Source organism: Oryctolagus cuniculus, chromosome 1 (assembly GCF_964237555.1).
Source record: "Oryctolagus cuniculus chromosome 1, mOryCun1.1, whole genome shotgun sequence".
Lineage (NCBI taxonomy): Eukaryota > Metazoa > Chordata > Mammalia > Lagomorpha > Leporidae > Oryctolagus > Oryctolagus cuniculus.
Genome location: NC_091432.1, coordinates 106,346,695 through 106,366,797, shown reverse-complemented (window position 1 = coordinate 106,366,797; position 20,103 = coordinate 106,346,695). Strand labels below are relative to the sequence as shown.

Genomic DNA, 20,103 nt, shown 5'->3' with positions numbered 1-20,103 from the left:
GCTGGGACGTGCAGTCTCGCCGGCCCCGGCGCTCGGATTCCCCGCCCCCGCCACGTGTGTTTCGGCTGTTACTGGACGCGCATGTTTTTCCAGACTAAGTTTGTTTGCTTCCAGGAGTTACTTCCTGAGTTTTGGTTAGTTGTAAACTGCGTAGTTGGAAAAAGAACTCTTTGACGGTGATGGGTCACGACAGGCTCAAGTATCTGTTTATGATTTTTTTTTTCCAGCTATGGTTTTCTTTTGGGGGCATTTTTCCTATTTATTACATAGCTGCCCCTTGGGCGCACTGCGAATGTTTTGCATTTATTTGGCTTTTTTTTTTTTTTTAAGCCGGGTCTCATCTGACAGCTGCCTTAGTGTGTATTAGGCGGTCCTTGGAAGTTTACTTTCCTTCCTTATGGGTGGACCTGGTCTGCGTTTTGGTTCATCTGTAAGATGTCAGTGGCAATGAGGACTTCCTTCTCCACCCTCGGAAGTTCTCAGGGGTAAACCTTGTCCCTGTATCACAAATCCATGCCGCAAACTAAATTAAAATGGAAGAACCCAGCCCTGCCTGCTCTGTCACCAGCTCTAGTTTCTAATCAAAGTTGTCTTCAATCCGCTCCAAATGACTGCGCTTCTTTCCATCATTTTAGGAACACAGGGCGGTTCTGCTCTGCCTGGTCCCTGACGTCTTGGATCTTCGGTTGCAAATCTGTGTGCCTGGTGCAGCATTTGTCACAAATGTTGGTGTCGGGGCCGGCGCTGTGGCTCGGTGGGTTAACGCCCTGTCCTGAAGCGCCGGCATCCCATATGGGCGCCGTTTCCAATCCTGGCTGCCCCACTTGCGATCCAGCTCTCTGCTGTGGCCTGGGAAAGCAGTGGAAGATGGCTAGGTCCCACGTGGGAGACCCAGAAGAAGCTCCTGGCCTCGGATCGGCACAGCTCCAGCCGTTGTGGCCACCTGGGGAGTGAACCATCAGATGGAAGATCTCTCTCTCTCTCTCTCTCTCACTCTCTCTCTTTCTGTGTGTGTGTGTGTGTAACTCTTTCAAATAAATAAATAAAATCTAAAAAAAAAAAAAGTTGGTGTCAGCCTTGAACTATATCCTCTATACATTTTTTTCTGACAGCCTTATTGCCACTAATTACAGAGTGTGTGGTCCATTGCATAGTAATTGGTACCTGGTGAGCTGGTTTTGTGAGAAACTGTTGCCTAATGAGGGCTTTAAGGAGAGTGCACTGCACTGCCTTTCCCCTTCAGTTCTTTGGTGTACCCAACCCAACATCTGCCAGGGCCCCCGAGGGACTCTTTGAAGGACCATCAGAACATGCCCACAGATTACACTTACAAAGACTTTTATCTTTGACAGTGTATATTTATTGTAACTGCGTTTCCTGATGAATCACATTGTTTTGCTGTAGTTTTTTATTTGTTAAGAAGTGATCTGCACTATTTTTTTATTTCATAGTTTTAAACATGATTCATAGAAAATAGAATTGGCTGAAGTATAGCAACTTTTTTATAAGATTACTTATTTGAAAGTCAAAGTTACAGAGAGAAGGAGAGGCAGAGAGAGAAAGAGAAAGAGTTATCTTTCATCCGCTGATTCACTCCTCAATTGGCCACAATGGCCAGAGCTGTGCCAATCCGAAGCTAGGAGTCAGGAGCTTCTTCTGAGTCTCCCATGTGGGTGCAGGGGCACAAGGGCTTGGGCCATCTTCTACTGCTACCCAAGGCCATAGCAGAGAGCTGCATCAGAAGAGGAGCAGCCAGGACTCGAACTGGCACTCATATGGGATGCCGGCACTGCAGACAGCGGCTTTACCCACTACACCACAGCACTGGCCACAAAGTATAGCAACTTTTATCAACTGGTATTTTTGTATCCTAAGGTGTATTTTCTTTTTTCCCACATCTATTTATTTGAAAAGCAGAGAAAGAGAGAAGGGTCTTCTTCCCCAGATGGCTGCAACAGCCCTGGCTGGGCCAGGCTGAGCCCAGGAACTCCATGCCAGTCTCCCACATAGGTGGCAGGAATTCAAGTACTTAAGCCAGCATTTGCTGCTGCTTCTCAGGCACATTAGCAGGGAGCTGGATGGAAAGCAGAGAAGCCAGCACTTGAACCTGGGACTCCAATATGGGATGCGCGTTCCCAAGTGGCAGCTAAACCTGCTGTGCCACGATTCTCCATAAAGTTTTTTGTTTAATTTTCAAAGGATATCTTTTGTTTTCAGCGTTACTACAACATCGATCAGTTTTATTACAAATTACAACTTCAATGGAAGTATTTACATTTAAGAACTTAGGTCTTGAACATTCATAATCATAATTATTAAATATAATTATATGTGAACATTGTAGAAAATTCCAATATAATATACTTTTTATAATGATAAACTCAAATGTTAGTCAAATGGTATTAAAAGGAGATTTCTGGGTTATTTTTATCATTAGATTGGTAATCTTAAAGATCCATGTCCCAAAGTAAAGTAATATATGCATCAAATTCACAAATCCAAACCAGGCATACAAGAGAGAGGAGAGACACAAGAGCACAGGAGCATAGGGCTCCAAGTCTGAAAGCATCCTGGTCGAACGCTGGACCCAAGTCATTACTTTCCCTTTTCCTTTCTTAATAAGATTCAGCTTAAAGCCACATTATTCAGAGACTGCTTTTTCAATTCTGTTGTGAACCTGGAAACACATGTTAATTAACTTCAAGGACATGCTGCCAAGTTGTCCTGTTCTCTAAAATCACAGACTCTAAGAAACTTTGCTGTCTGAAGGCATTTCAATAAGAATGGAACACTTCCTCTGCTTTAAAGAATCTGAGCCCTGTGAGTCATTTTAATACAGAGACGCAGCCTTAATTTCCAATCCAGGTGCAGAGATTCAGATAAAGAGTTTTCAAATACAACATTCCATACCTATCAACTTTGTAGTTTCCAAGGAAACAGGACCAGGAGTTTGCTTCTCAGCACTGTGGTAATCAGACTGTGATGTTGCTAACAGGATCTACGACAATGTTTCGAATAGACATTGACCAAAACCACACAAATCCTCTCTTTTTGAGAGATCCCTACTTTGTTTTTACATATTTTCATTTTTCAATTGTGAAAATTGAATAACAGAAAATTTGCCATTTCAACCATTTTTAATGTATTGTACAGCGGCATTAAGTACATTCATGTTGCTGTGTAAGCATCACCATCATTCATCCACAGAGCTTTTCCAGCTTTCCACACTTGAACTCCGTACCCATTAAACACTAACTCCCCATCTCTCCCCATCCAGTCCACCTAGCGCTGTGCTTTCTGTCTCTATGGATTCGTCTACACTGGGTATTTCATCTAGGTAGATTCACGCAGTATTTGTCCCTTAGTGTCCGGCTGGTTTCTCTTCTCATAATATCCTCAAGTTTGATCATACTGTAGCTTAGGTCTGAATTTCCTTCCTTTTTTTTTTATAACTTGCCTCTCCACACTTGAAAGTACATTACAAAGCTGTGCAGGAGCCCAAGGACTTGGGCCATAGCAGAGAGCTGGATTGCAAATGTAGCAGCCGAGTCTGGAACTGGCACCCATATGGGATGCCAACACTTCAGGCCAGGGCATTAACCCGCTGTGCCACAGTGCCACCCCCCCTTCCTTTTTAAGACTGAATAATATTCCATTGTATGTATATATCACTTTTTTAGCTGTTGTGACTGTCACATGGTTTTTATTTTTTTATTGCTGCTTTCTTTACAGTGCTTTCCCAGAACTGTTTTGTTCCTCCCACCCTGTGTGTACAGATGATCCTGACAACCAACCCTAAGGTGTTTCCCATTCGCCTGGTTCCTCATTGGAATCATTCCACACCCTCCTTTAAAGATTCTTTCCTATTTCCTCTTTGGCAAGGCCTCCGGCTCCTCCTAGTGATTGTCCCAGCATGTTCACAAACCTCACATTGTCACAGTTATGTTTCTTTTCTTTTTTTTTTTTTTTTTTTTTTTTTTGGTCAGAGTGGACAGTGAGAGAGAGAGACAGAGAGAAAGGTCTTCCTTTGCCGTTGGTTCACCCTCCAATGGCCGCCGCGGTCGGCGCACCGCGCTGATCCGATGGCAGGAGCCAGGAGCCAGGTACTTTTCCTGGTCTCCCATGGGGTGCAGGGCCCAAGCACCTGGGCCATCCTCCACTGCACTCCCTGGCCACAGCAGAGAGCTGGCCTGGAAGAGGGGCAACCGGGACAGAATCTGGCGCCCCGACCGGGACTAGAACCCGGTGTGCCGGCGCCGCAAGGCGGAGGATTAGCCTAGTGAGCCGTGGCGCCGGCCACAGTTATGTTTCTTGAGAGCTTTATCTGACATCATTCTATTAAACTGTACTTTAATGTATAGAATGCATTTGTTTCATACTTTTATAAGATTAACATAGAGCCACACAGTAGTCATCCCCAAAGTAATGAGACTACATCATGTGTTCAGCCAGTCCTGTGTTTTTAAATAGGCTGAAGGTACCCCATGGGTACTTAAAATGGGGGATAATATCTACCGGAACTTCATCTTGAGAAATGTTGATATCAGGATTTACTGCTGATAACTGATAACATTTTACTTCCCTCTAATGGTCTGCAGAAGGAGTCAAAATCTGCTCTCACAGGAAAAAGGCAGGGTAAAAATAGTGACCAAACTTTTAATCTTTGAAATGCTCCCTGTGTGAAGTACACACTCTAAAGGTTTTTATGAAATTTGAATTTTATGAAATTTGCACTTTGTCACAATTCACATCAACAAACACTGAGCACTTACTGCAAATCAGTGTAGTAGAATGTTAAACATGTGTTAACCTGATATTATACCAAACACTATTTAGTATTTGAGATATTAACCTAAGAATAAATAATATCTAAATAAATATAATAAATATAAATATAATATCTAAATACTAAATAATATTTGGGCCTGGAATTTTGTGTGTGTGTGTGCATGTGATTTTTAAGTTTATTTCTTTTTATTTATTTGAAAGGCAGAGCTATAATATACAGAGAACTTCTAACTCCTGGTTCACTCCCCAAATGGCCAGGCCAAAGCCAGGAGCCAGGAACTCCATCTGGTCTACCATATAGGTGCTAGATAACCAAGTGCTTATGTCAGCATCTGCTACCTCCTAGAGTGTACACTAGCAGGAAGCTGATTGGAAGCAGAGGTAGGACTAGAACCCAGGCACCCAATGTGGGATGCAAGCATCCAAGTGGCAGCTTAACACTGGGCACAAGGCCTGCCTGTCTTGTATATAATTTTTTCAATGTTTTTTTTTTAAAGTTTTCATTGTAGTAATTTACATATTTATGAAGTACAATGTGGCATTTCAATAGTTGTATACGATGTATAATGATCAGAATAGAGTAACTGGCATATCTGTCACCTCATTGATTCATCATTTCTTGGTATTAGGAACATTCAAAATCTTCTCTGCTAACTATTTTGAAATAATTAATTAGTTGTTGTCAACCACAGTTTTCCTACTATGATAGTTTTCTAGTAGTGCTATTAGCACACTGGAAGTTATCCCTCCTATCCAACTGGCACCTTGTGCCCATCAACCGTCCTCTCCATCCCCCATTCTCACACACTCTGCCCAGACTCTGTAAAGCACTAATCCATCCTCTACTTTTATAAGATCAATATTTTGGCTCCCATGTTTAAGTGAGAACATGGGGTAATTATCTCCCTGTGCCTGACTTAAGTCACTTAACACATTCCAGTTCCATCTATGTTGCTATACATATCAAGATTCCACTTAAATGTATGACTGAATATGATTCCACTGTACAAATATACTGCATTTTCTTTATCCATTCACCCCATAGATGAACACCTTGGTTGATTCCATTTGTTGGCTATTGTGAATGGTGCTGCAGTAAACATATGAGTGCATATTGTTTCTTCTTCATATTGGTTCCCTTCCCTTTTGATGTATATGCCCCATAGTGGAATTGCTGGATCATATGGCAGTTCCATCATCTCTAGTTTTTTGAGGAACCCCTAGACTGTTTTCTATAATAGCTTCATCATTTTGGAGTTCTTTTACAATTAAAGAAACAGATTTAATTGGCCCATCTGTAAAATGTGTTGTGAGATGATTAAACAAAAACATATGGAACAACTAATATATTAGTTGGTGCTCATTTAATTTATTTCTAAAACCAGTGGGGTAGAATGAAATGCAATACAAAGGAGATTGTACCATTTTTTTTTCTTTGAAAGATAGAAAGAAAGAGATCTCATTTATTTGTTTCACTCTCCAAATGCCCATAGCAGCCAGGACTGAGCCAGGATCAAGCCAGAAATGCAGAATTCAGTTCCTGAATTCCTTAAATTGGCAAGGTCCTAAATACTTAAGTCATTACCAGCTGCTGTCCAGGGTGCATATTAGCAACAAGCTGGAATCAGGAGCAGAGCCAGGATTCTACACAAGACACTCTTGATATAAGATGCAGACATATTAAGTGGCATTTTAACCACTGTGTCAAACACCTGCCCCTAATTCTTATTTTATTTGAAACACAGAGAGATATCCCATTCACTGGTTCTCTCCCCCCAAATGCCTGCAAATGCTGCGACAGGGCCAGGCTGAAGCCAGGAGCTGGAACTCAATCAAGGTCTTGCATGTGAGTGGCAGAGACCCAAGTACTTGAGCCATCCCCTGCCGTTCCCCAGGGTACAAATTAGCAGAAAACTGAAATCAAGAGGCAGGATTCAGCCCAGGCACTCTTAAATGGATTGCAGGCATCCAAAGCAATGTACCAAAACACCTGCCTGAAATTCTTTCAAGAATTATGGAGTGTTATGAGGATATATGGAAAAGGCGTTCATTTTGACTGAAAAGATATAGGAGGCGAAATTGGATTAAATCCTGAAATAAGAGAACTTTGACTGCTAACATTGTAGATAACAATATTCCAGGTAGATAGACTACCTTGGACCAAAGTAACTAGGATGGTAATGCCTTTAAAATCAGAGAGAAACCAAAGGGGAGAACACATTGCGAGAGGAACAGGAAGACTTTCTGAGCTCAGTTTGGGAAGGCTGAAGATGTGCTTCCAGAGAGATCTCTCACAGAGCTGTCTAGCAGGCAGGTAGAAAGAGCACAGGGACTGAGACGTGAATTTAGAAGTCACACAGAGAGAGTAGCTGAAGCTATAGGAGTGCAAACTGAAGAGATTACACATTGTCTAAGAAGTACAGCTATTAGGGGCTGGTGTTTGGCCTGTTGGTTAAAACCCACATCCCACATCAAGTACCTGGGGGTTCAATTTCCAGCTCTGGCTTCTGATTCCAGCTTCCTGCTAATGTAGACCCTGGGAGGCAGCAGTGATGGTTCAAATAGGGTTCCAGATACCTACAAGGATGAGTTGGATTGAGTTGCCAATTCCTGGTTTCAGTTAGGCAATGGAAAAGGTCAGGAGACCGTTCTGGGCATTTGGAGAGTGATTCAGTTGACGACTACTCTGCCTCTCAAAACAAACAAATGCAGTTGGAGGCCTAATGCCAACCCTGAAAAGATTGGTGTTTTTGCAAATGTTCCAATCTAATTAGCACACAAAGTAGATCCTCAGATGATTCTGTACTAGTTGGCAGGTATAAAACCAACTGATGAAGGCAGTTCACCAGAAGTGTGAGTCTTGGAAGAGCAAGGAGTAATTTGGGAGAGAACTCAGTTCAGGGAAGACTCAGCCACAAATGAAGAGCATAGTGAGCCCCAAAGCTGACTCAGTTAGAAGGAGGAAGAGACCACCTGCAATAGGACAGCACCTGTCACTGGATTTGTCTCCCAGTTTATACCTTACTGGACTCAGGTCTCAGACAGATGGAGAAAACAGGGTGCAAGCATACTCAAAGAGCTTTCTCAATGGAAAGCACACATGATGAAAGTATCATGTAACACTTGTTGAGTTTTCCTCTAGCACAGTAAAATTTTTAAAAAGACAAAACTGAAATTTTGGGGAGTAGGGAGAAGTCTCATGTTTCCTTCCATGTGGAGGAACTGCCACTAGCAAGACACTCCTGGCCTCTCTTATCCCTTAAACAAAGATGGAATAAACTTCAAGACTTTGGACAGCAATTAGACACAGTAAACACAGTGCCATTTATGTTTTCCCTAGCACTCCCCCATAAAGGAAAGATCCAACGACCTCCTTCTTTGCAATGCCAGGGACCAGTCAGAAACCCTGGCATTTGGAGAAGCCTAGTATCCTGGCAGTGGTGCTTCCTGAAACAGTCACCATCCCAAGGAGTGGACACTTTTAGGAACCCTACACATGCTTGGATGGGTGGCTTTGTAGGGAGCAGAGATCCTGCGTTATTCGGATGGGGACATCAGACCGTTCAGGCTGAGTTACTTCTTCTCTCACCCACAGGTCTTGTCTTGATAACAAGCTTGAATCCACGAGTAACTCTCACTGAGGCAAATTTAGACAGTTCTCTCATTTTGAATAGCCCAATGTTAATGCCATTTAGAAATGATGACCCCTCACACACCTAGAGTAGTCTGAACAATTATTAAACAGAAGAATAGGGGTGTGAATACAGACTCAGAGTGGGCTACATAGAATGAGAAAGTCTATGGGTTTTGGAAACATTTAAATCTGAATTCAAACCATATCTCAGCTACTTTTTAATCTACATTTCTTTAAACAGGTTGACTTTAATCTGTTTGAAAATCATTTTCCTACTTTTAAAGAAAGTGACAACACAACCTTTTCTGAAAAATTGGTATAAAAGTTTAAGAGAATATATGCAAAGGTAATTTAATAGCTAGCACAAAGTAGGTGCTTAATTAATAGCATAAATAAATCACTTATTATTATACAATAGGCCCATTTATACACTGGTCACTTCTAGTCATGGAGCCAGAAAAGCAACTGCAGGGGAGCTTTGAACATTATCTAACAAGGATAGATAATGCCTCTTGTTTCATTAAAAACAGACTTTTGGGGCTGGTGCTGCGGCTCACTAGGCTAATCCTCCACCTGCGGTGCCCACACACTGGGTTCTAGTCCCATTCGGGGTGCCGGATTCTGTCCCGGTTGCTCCTCTTTCAGTCCAGCTCTCTGCTATGACCCGGGAGTACAGTGGAGGATGGCCCAAGTCCTTGGGCCCTGCACCCCATGGGAGACCAGGAGAAGCACCTGGCTCCTGGCTTCGGATCAGTGCGGTGTGCCGGCCGCAGCAGCCATTGGGGGCTGAACCAACAGAAAAAGGAAGACCTGCCGGCGCCGTGGCTCAATAGGCTAATCCTCCACCTTGCGGCGCCGGCACACCGGGTTCTAGTCCCGGTTGGGGCGCCGGATTCTGTCCCGGTTGCCCCTCTTCCAGGCCAGCTCTCTGCTATGGCCAGGGAGTGCAGTGGAGGATGGCCCAGGTGCTTGGGCCCTGCACCCCATGGGAGACCAGGAAAAGCACCTGGCTCCTGGCTCCTGCCAGGATCAGCGCGGTGCGCCGGCTGCAGCGGTGGCCATTGGAGGGTGAACCAGCGGCAAAGGAAGACCTTTCTCTCTCTGTCTCTCTCTCTCACTGTCCACTCTGCCTGTCAAAAAAAAAAAAAAAAAAAAGAAAAAGGAAGACCTTTCTCTCTGTCTCTCTCTCTCACTGTCCACTCTGCCTGAGAAAGAAAGAGAGAAAGGAAGGAAGGAAGGAAGGAAGGGAAAGAAAGAAAAATAGACTTTTGGGTGTTTTTTTTAAAGATTTTTATTTATTTATTTGAAAGAGTTACAGACAGTGAGAGAGAGAGACAGAAAGGGCTTATTTCCATTGGTTCATTCCCCAAATGGCCGCAAAGGCTGGAACTACACCGATCCGAAGCCAGGAACCAGGTTCCTCCTCCTGGTCTCCCATGGGGTACAGGGCCCAAGCACTTGGGCCATCCTCCACTGCCCTCCCAGGCCACAGCAGAGAGCTGGACTGGAGGAGGAGCAACCGAGACTAGAACCTGGCGCCCATATGGATGGCAGCGCCGCAGGCAGAGGATTAACCCAGTGCACCACGGCGCCGGCCCCTGGACTTTTGGTTTTTAGCTAGGCACTCTGACACCCTTTTGACTGAGTATGGTCATGTGACTAAGTTCTGGCTCATGAGATAACAGAGTCTCCAATAGCTTAACCTTAGTGGGTTAAAGTATTTTCCAGCCCCTGGTTTTACAACCAAACCTAATACCTAATCCATACAGAACTCATCTGGAAAACTGTCTATATATTTAAATGGTGAGTTAACAAAGGAATTTTTAAAAAATGCCCATATGGGATGCCAGTGCCACAGGTGGGGGCTTAGCCCACTATGCCACAGTGCCAGCTACATGTTGTGTGTGTGTGTGTGTGTGTGTGTTTTTTTTTTTGACAGGCAGAGTTAGACAGTGAGAGAGAGACAGAAAGGTCTTCCTGCTGAGTGAAATAAGCCAATCCCAAAGGGACAATTACCATATGTTCTCCCTGATCGGTGACAACTGACTGAACACCAAAAAGGAAACCTCCTGAAGTGAAATGGACACTATGGGAAATGGTGACTTGATCAGCATAGCCCTGACTGTTAATGAACAACTTAATACATTATCCCTCTTAGTAGTTTTTTTGTCTGTTCTACTTAATATGACTGGTTTAATTCTGTAATTAATACACAGTGATTCTTAAGTGTTAAAAATTAACTGAAATGTGATCCCTGTTAAACATAAGAGTGGGAATAAGAGAGGGAAGAGATGTATAATTTGGGACATGCTCAAGCTGACTTGCCCCAAATGGTAGAGTTAAAAACATACCAGGGGATTCCAATTCAATCCCATCAAGGTGGCATGTACCAATGCCATCTCACTATTCCAAGTGATCAATTTCAGTTCACAATTGATCATAATGAAAGGACTAAGAGTCAAAGGGAGCACATAAATAAGTCTAGTACCTGCTAACACTAACCGATGGAATAAATAAAGGGGAGAGTGATCCAACATGGGAAGTGGGATACTCAGCAGACTCATAGAATGGCAGATGCCCTAAATAGCACTCTGGCCTCAGAATCAGCCCTAAAGGCATTCGGTTCTGGCTGAAAAGCCCATGAGAGTATTTCAGGCATGGAAAGCCAAGACACTCTGGCAAAAGATCTCTGTGAGTGAGATCCCAGTGGAAAGAACAGGTCTTCAAAGAAGGAGGTACCTTTCTCTGAAGGGAGGAGAGAACCTCCACTTTGACTATGACCTTGTCTAAACAAGATAAGAGTCGGAGAACTCAGAGGGCTTCCATAGCCTTGGAAACTCATGACTGGAGCATAGGGAGATTACTGATGCCATAGACAGGAGTGTCAATTGGTAAAGTCAACAACAGGAGTCACTGTGCACTTACTCCTCATGTAGGATCTCTGTCCTTAATGTGCTGTGTATTGAGATTTAATGCTATAACGAGTACCCAAACAATATATTTCACTTTGTGTTTCTATGTGGGTGCAAACTGTTGAAATCTTTACTTAATGTATACTAAACTGATCCTCTGTAAAAAAAAAAAAAAAGAAATTATCAACTCCCAACTTGACTCTCACTGGGATTAAACATGACAATAGGTCTGATCTGATTTCATCATCATTTCAAAAAAATCATCTATTATTTTTCACTTTATGTTTCTGTGTGGGAGCAAACTGTTGAAATCCTTACTTAATGTATACTAAGCTGATCTTCTGTATATTAAGATAATCGAAAATGAATCTTGATGTGAATGGAAGGGGAGAGGGAGTGGGAAAGGGGAGGGTAGTGGGTGGGAGGGACGGTATGGGGGGGAAGCCATTGTAATCCATAAATCGTACTTTGGAAATTTATATTCATTAAATAAAAGTTAAAAAAAAAAAAAAAAGAAAGGTCTTCCTTCCGTTGGTTCACCCCCCAATGGCCGCTGCCAATCTGAAGCCAGGAACTGGGTGCTTCCTCCTGGTCTCCCATGTGGGTGCAGGGCCCAAACACTTGGCCCATCCTCTACTACCTTCCCGGGCCACGCCAGAGAGCTGGACTGGAAGAGGAGCAACTGGGACAGAACCGGTGCCCCAACCGGGACTAGAACCTGAGGCACTAGCCCCACAAGCAGAGAATTAGCCAAGTGAGCAATGGCGCTGGCCCATGTTGTGCATTTCTAAAAGTCATATCACCCAAGGCAAACTGTGTACCCACTAAGGAATAACATCACTTACCCCCAGGCCCCAGTCCCTGGGAAGCTGAACTCTTGTTTTCTGTCTCCATGAATCAGCCTACTGTAGTTATTTCATGTAAGTGAAATCACACAGTGTTTCTCCTTCTGTGTCTGGCTTACTTCACTTGGCATCATCCCCACTGTGACATGTGCCAGTTTCCTTTCTTTCTATGGCTGAGCAATATTCCATTATGTGTTGATATTACATTTTGTTTGTCTATTTATGGACACTTGGATTATTTCCAACTTTTGACTGCTAGGAGTGGAAATAGTGCTATTTTAATCAGTCGCTTGATTGTCTATCACCAAGGCACCCACTTTTTTTCCCCAAAGAAATGTGGAATTCCTGGGTTCAAGTCCTAGTTCCTCTCCCAGATCCAGCTTCCCACTAACGTGCACTCTGGGAAACAGCAGGTTCAAGTACTTGAACTCCTGCCACCCATCTGAGATACTTGGCTTCTGGTTTTGGCCTGGCCCAGCTCTGGCTATTGTGGGCATTTGAATAGTGAACCAGCAGATAGAAGATGTCTCTGTTTCTTTCTGGCTATCTTTCAAATAAATAAACAAATAAATAATTAAAAAAAAAAAAAGAAAAGTCCTTGATTGAGCAGCTCTTAAAACCAATTAACTTAAAAAACACTTAAAAATCGCCGGTGCCGTGGCTCAACAGGAGACCAGGAGAAGCGCCTGGCTCCTGGCTTCGGATCAGCGCGGTGCGCCGGCCACAGCACACTGGCCGCAGCGGCCATTAGGGGGTGAACAAATGGAAAAAGGAAGACCTTTCTCTCTGTCTCTCTCTCTCTCACTGTCCACTCTGCCTGTTGGGGAAAAAAAAAAAAAAGACACTTAAAAATCAGCTTAAACAGATTCAGGAAAAAGCCCAATGCCAAGAAGTAGTTCACTGAATAAATGCATGTTTCTGTTTCCTGTCTCTTTGTGTTTGCAAAGGAACAACAACAAAAATGAAAGCTAATGGTTTTTTAATTGAGAAAAAGAAAATGCCTATTTTCTGTTTATTATGCCCTAGAAAAGTTTTAAAAAAAGAGCCTTAAAAGAAGAATAAAGAGGGGTAGTGGGTAGGGCTGCAGCCTGCAGTACTGGCATCCCAAATGGGTGCTGGTTCGAGTCCCAGCTGCTCCGATCCCGCTCTCTGCTGTGGCCTGGGAAAGCAGAAGATGGCCCAAGTCCCTGCGTGGAAGACAAAAAAAGCTCCTGACTCCTGGCTTCAGATCAGCACAGCTCCAGCGGTTGCAGCTAATTGGGGAGTGAACCCGTGGATAGAAGACCTCTCTCTGCCTTTCCTTCTCTCTTTGTGTAACTCTTTCAAATAAATAAAGCTTTAAAAAGAATAAAGAATAGTTTCTATCTATTAAAAGAAGAGTAAAGAATAGTTTTTATCTATTAAAATAAGTAAACATTCTCAAATATATAATATTTGAAAATATATTGTTATATAATATATAACATATATTATAATATATATACTATTTGAAGCAGATATAATAAAGTAGTTGTCATTGAGAGCTTATAGTTTGGCTGACACATGAGATGATGTAATCTTCACTGAAACTTAAACAGGGCTTAGTTGTTCTGTATTTCATAAATGCGGAAAAAGCAATTTGCACAGTTTTTATTACTAGTTCATGGTCACACAGATGGCGAGCGGTCATCAGAATTTCAATACAGCCATTCTGACTCTTAAACCCATGCTCCTAAACACCAGCTAAGAGTGTGCATGCTACATATATACATATATAGCACCAAATATGGTCTTTCTCCCTCTCTGTGTTTTGCTTAGGAACAACCATTTGATGTGGCAGAAAAAGAAGTGAAAATAATGCATTAATTTTTTAATGTCTGTAGTTTTTAAAATCTGTACTTTTTCCTTTAGGACAGAATTTAAAAAGAAAAAGACTACTGAGGTTGGTGCAGAATTCTAATCCCGTTTAGAATGTGGAGGATTAGTAATCGAAGTGTTGTCTAAAGTGAAGCACCCATGTCACATTGCTTTAATGGGAAGCAAAATAGATACAATAAACTCTAAGTATGTAATAGTGCTAAGGAACTTGCATTTTCAGTGCAGCTGAAGTGTCGCAGTATCCCTTTGCTAAGCTTTGTAAAATAAAATGAGACGTATGCAGTCAGATAAAACGGAAACAGATCATTAAAAAGTTTAGTTGTATCATGAACTAGGCACCAAAATCCACAGCAAAGCAAGTAAAGCATCCAAAGCTCCGCAGCGCCTTTGACTTTCTGATCACGCTTCCGAACCATCAGCTCACTCTTAGTTTTCTCTTTGTTAATGACAACTTTTAAAAAGTTCTATTTTGCTTGTTAATTGTGAAATTTTCCCAACAATATATGTTTCCACATTGCTGCTCCTCCGCACGCGGAGGAGCCGCACCGGACCGGGCGCTTGTTGTTCCCTTTTTTTACAAGTCCTTTCTATAGTAAAGTAAGAATAAGTAAACAGCAAACTCCCAAAGCAAGAATGAGTAGAGAGAAATGAGAAAGAACGAAGTAACGAACTTCCCCGCGAACTCTCCAACGCACTCTCCAACCAACCCACACCACCATGCCGTCTCTCTCCTCCTATATAGTCCTCTCCACCAATCCCAACTCGGCTGCCCACACGCCGAGCACGCCGCTCTCCTCCAATCAGGAGCAGCTCCTGCAGCTTGTCAAGTTGGTGAGAGGCAGCTGGGTAGAAGCTGTTTACTTCTCTCCCAGCGCCATATTGTGGGAGAGCAGATGCATAGAATAAATCTTAATTCCAGTAACAGTATAGTCCGAATTGCTCCCCACAGATCCCCCTTTCTTTTTATTTTTTGGCGTTGATACGCGCCTGTGTAAAGTTCAGTGTGATCTTCACGCTATTGACTCTTGTTTGTCGTGCTACTTCAGAGTTTGTTGAAAAATGTCCCGTATTCCAAAGATCCCAGGGATTGGTTATTCATTGTTTTCTTCCTCAAATGGAGTTTTCTTCTTCTAGATCTTCTGCTGGCAGGTTTATCAACCGAATTCTTCTCTCAGGGGTCCATATTGGTTGTGCCGCACCCTGTGGAAAAAAACAAACGGCGCCTCGTACTCTTCTGAGTAAGGGGAACGGGCCTTTCCATTGGTTGTCCTGTAAATCCTTCCACATTACCCACTGTATTGATTCCTTATCAGCTGATTGAGTATGCATTTCTGCAGGTGTTTTACCGTTCTTTTTCTTGTTCAAAAAGTTAATTGTATAAAGAGCTAGGGCCAAGACATCCTTGTTGGATGTGGCCATTTCCCCTATTCCCCCTTTTTGTTTAATTATTAAATTTTTTAAATATAAGTGAGCGCGTTCTACCACAGCTTGCCCTTGTGGATTGTATGGAATACCGGTAATATGGGAGATTCCGAATTCTTTCAAAAATGCAGCAAAACGCTTTGATGTATATGCTGGGCCGTTATCCGTTTTGATCACATGAGGAACTCCCCAGGCTGCAAAAGCCTGCAAGCAGTGTTGGATTACTTGTTGTACTCCTTCTTTATTCATGGCTGTGGCCATAATTACACCTGAGTATGTATCTACAGTGACGTGAACACAGCTTTGTCGCCCAAAAGAGGGGATATGTGTAACGTCCATCTGCCAGATATGTCCTGGTTTAAGGCCACGGGGATTGGCTCCCGCAGGAATCTTTGGAACTATGGTAACAACGCACTTTTCACAGGATCTAATGATATCTTCTGCTTGCTTGCGGGGAATATTAAATTTAAAACTTAAAGTGTGGGTGTTAACATGCCATTTAGAGTGATATTCTTTAGCTTGTTCCAAAGCGGTGCATGCAAGCAAGAATCTTGAATAGTGATCTGCCATCATGTTTCCTCGAGTGAGTGGGCCAGGTAAATTAGAATGAGCTCTTATGTGGCCTATGTAAATAGCATGCTCTCTTTGATTTAATAACCCCTGAATTTCACTTAGATAAGAATAGACTGAGGAGGATTTAAGAATAAGGCACTGTGTAGCGAGCATCTGAACTGCATTCACCACATATGCACTATCAGACAAAATATTCATGGGTGCGCTCTCTCTGCGTAATACTGTTGCGATAATAGCTAATTCTGCATGTTGTGGAGAAGGGGATGCTGTTAAAACAAAATATCGTTGATTGTTAAATATAGCTGCTCCTGTTCCGCCTTTAGCTCCATCCGTAAATACGGTAACTGCCCCTTGAATTGGATCCCTTCGCACCTTCTGCACCCGTTTTATTGAAACCTGTGTGCAGAAGTTAACAAATGGATGGCGAGGGTAGTGATTGTCAATCTCTATTTGTAGAATGAGAACTATGTATGCCCATTGCCAGCATTCCCTTGTAAAGGCTTCTACTGCCTCTTGAGCAAAGGGAACTACACATCGCTTTGGAGTCTTCCCCGCCATTTCTGTCGCCTTTTTTATTGCTGTTAATATTAAATCAGCCACCGCAATGCCTTGGGTGTATAGTACACGCGGTGCATGTGAATGTGGGTATACAAACAACAAGGGTCCTCCTTGCCAAATGACTGCGAAGGGATACAGCTGTTCCATAAAAATTAATATTTCTAGGGCTTGTTGTGGATCACATCTTTCCATCTGCATTGCTTTAATTTGTTTTTCAATTTTCTGTAACGCCAAGCGGGCTTCTATTGTCAATCTACGAGGGGAATCAAGCTGGGCATCTCCTTCTAAAATATTGAATAATGGCATCATATCTTCGGTAGTTAATTTACAATAGGGCCTCAACCAATTTAAATTGCCACATAATTTTTGGAAGTCATTAAGGGTCTGTAACCCATCTATTGCAATTTCAAATTCTAATGGGGTTACCTTTTCAGAAGTTACTTTAAGTCCTAAGTACTGTACTACTTCCCCTTTTTGTATTTTCTCTGGCGCTACTTGTAACCCAACTTTTTCCAAATATAATAGCAGCAGCTTATATGCTTCCATTAGGTGACTTTCACTTTCAGTCGTTATTAACAAGTCATCCATGTAGTGTAAAATTTGTACCTTTGGGCACTGTTGTCGAACCGGCTCTACTGCCTGGTCAACATATAGCTGGCATATGGCAGGACTGTTGGTCATTCCTTGGGGAAGCACCTTCCATTCATATCTTTTGTCGGGACCTTGATGATTAATGGAAGGTACGGTGAAAGCAAACCTCTGAGTGTCTTGTTCATGTAGAGGTATGCTAAAAAAGCAGTCCTTCAGATCGAGTACTATTAGTGGCCAATGCTTTGGGATCATAGTAGGAACCGGGAGTCCGGGTTGCAATGCCCCCATGGGTTGCATCTGCTGATTAACAGCCCGTAAATCATGCAACAACCGGTATTTCCCTGATTTTTTCTTTATCACGAATATTGGCGTATTCCATGGGGAGGTTGATGGTTGCAAATGGCCTGCCTCTAATTGTTGTGATACTATATCATTTACCGCAGCCAACTTTTCCTGGGTAAGGGGCCACTGTGGTATCCACTTTGGCTTGTTGTCCAGCCATGACAATGGCAGCGGCTGCATCTCAGTGGCCCCCACGAAAAACCCGTGTCCTGTCTTTTAAAATCGCCTTTGGGCTGGGCTAGGTCCCTTCTGCCTTCTCTGGAGCCTAATCCTCTCTCCTGATATCCCTTTTTATACATAATACGCCGTCCTGTACAACTCTCCAATTGATCCTCATTTGTTAACGTCAGTCCCAATTGTTCTAAAATGTCTCTTCCCCATAATGTGATGGGGAGTGCACTAACATAAGGTTGCACATTTCCCTTGTTCCCTTCTTGATCCTGCCAATGAAGCACCTGAGCACTCCTTGATGGTGTCATGGCCGCACCTAGGCCTACTAAAGTATTATCTCCTGGCTGAAGGGGCCATGACTTCGGCCAATCATTTTCCGAAATTATACTTACATCCGCACCTGTGTCTAGCAGGCCCTGAATCGACTTTCCTCTAATGGTTAAGGTCCACAGAGGTCGATCTGCTAGAGATAGGGACAAGGCTGCAAATTTCTCCCCTTGGGGTCCATGAACGTCCTGCGCTCCAATCATGATCAGTATTTGAGCCACAGGTTCTTCTGGTTTGATTTGAATAATACCCTTTGTAGATTGTATTAGCACTTTTAGCTTATCAAAAGGTAACTGAATGACTCCGGTGATGACCATTAGGCCTCTCAAAGCATTTGTTTCTTTTCCTACGATTATTCCAAGTCCGTTATGCTCCGCTGAAATTGCTTCTGCCCTCACCTCTATGGCTTGTGGCCCCATTTGAGGTGTCAGTACCGAATATTCGGTGGCTCGTAACTCTGCGCGGTAAATATTTGGTTTTGGGACCGTGGCACCCACCGATTGTTTTGGCCCCGGGGTGCAGGGGCCCACATTCCGTTTTTTTGCTGTTGACCATATACACCTGATCTTCTTATGGGGCCCGGCTCATTTGGCATCCTCTGGGGATTGCCTGCGCTGTTTATTTTAAAGTAACATTCACTGACCCAATGATTTCCTCTTCTACAGCGTGGGCAAAGGCCTGGTCTTCTCGAGTTCTCTATGCCCTGCCGATCTCGGGCTGGAAATCTGGCCCTACATTCCCTCATTAGATGCCCTTCTCGACCACATCTAAAGCATATACGTCCCCTCATGTTCTGTCTGAATTGTCGGGTTACTGCTACTGCAGCATGTGATCCAGAAACTACATCATCCATGACATCCCTACAGATTTTCAAAAAGGTAGGGATGTCCTTATGCTGCCATGGTCTAAGAGCTTCCCGACATGTTTTATTGGCCTGTTCATACGCCAATCTTTTGACTAAGGGCATTGCTTCTTCCACGGTTTCGAAAATGTTTCCTGCTGCTTCCATTAATCGGTTCACGAAATCAGCGTAAGGTTCGGTAGGGCCCTGTACTATCTTAGTTAGGCTGTGTCTTACTTCTCCTTTTCTGGGTATCACCTTCCAGGCTCTTCTTGCTATCTCTCTCACCTGTAAGAGGACAGCTGTTGGTAATCGGGCCTGCTCATCGGGACAGGCAAATCGCCCTTCTCCATTCAACATTTCCTCATCCCATGCTTGATTCCCTGTTTGATAGTTCTGCTTTGAATATTCTCGCGCAAATTCTTTATAGGCAGCTAGCCACAAGAGGAAGTCACCCCCGCCTAACACCGCCTTTACTAAGTTTCTCCAATCCTCAGGTATTAGGCCTTGCTGCCCGATGTTATCAAGGATTGCCTGAGTGTAACTTGCATGGGGCCCATACAATTGTACTGATTGCTGCAACTCTTTAAGTAATTTATGGTCAAGAGGCGTCCATCCCCTGTTTCCCTGTGGATCCTGAATTACAGGAAACACCTGGCCTGGTTCCTGGTACTGCTCCCAAGCAGGTTTTCTATAAACAGCTCCCCTTTGCTTGTTTTCGGTTCTTGGCCTTTCTAGCTCCTCCTGCATGCCTACTCCCTCCATCACTCCTTCTTCCTCCCACTCTTCAATCTCATGGGGAAAAAAGGGGCTTTTCTTTACAGGAGGAAACTTTGGTAGTACCAATGGGCGATACCGGGGTGGTGATTCATCCTTTATGGTTGAATTTGCCAGCCTTGTATGGCCAGGCATCTCTCTCGGGGGCGAGGTTCCCTCCTCAGCTTCCTTCTCCCCCCCATAAGCTTCCTGGCTCTCTAAATCCTTCTTTGATTTTCTTCTCACTTGTTCGTTACAATAGTTGCTCGCCTGGCTGCCCTGCCATAATTCTTCCTGCATTTCACTCCCCTCATTAAGCAACAACTCGATCCCTTCCGTGGGGTTCTGAAGCACCTGATCAACGAGTTGCCACAGCTTCAGCACTTCTATCGGTTCCCCAGCCTCGCGCATTTTCCGTCCCACCTGCCTCCACTGCTGTGGAAACCAGGGGGACGTCTCTACGATTGCTCTTACGAATGCATGAAT

General features: G+C 43.4%; 1 long non-coding RNA gene across 1 annotated transcript; it reads left to right on the top strand.

Annotated features, from left to right (window-relative positions):
• Positions 1-21: 21 nt before the first annotated feature.
• Positions 22-1,064, top strand: LOC108176944 (uncharacterized). Its single transcript, XR_001793660.3, has 3 exons — positions 22-199; positions 331-485; positions 636-1,064. It is a non-coding gene; the product is annotated as an uncharacterized lncRNA (long non-coding RNA).
• Positions 1,065-20,103: the final 19,039 nt, after the last annotated feature.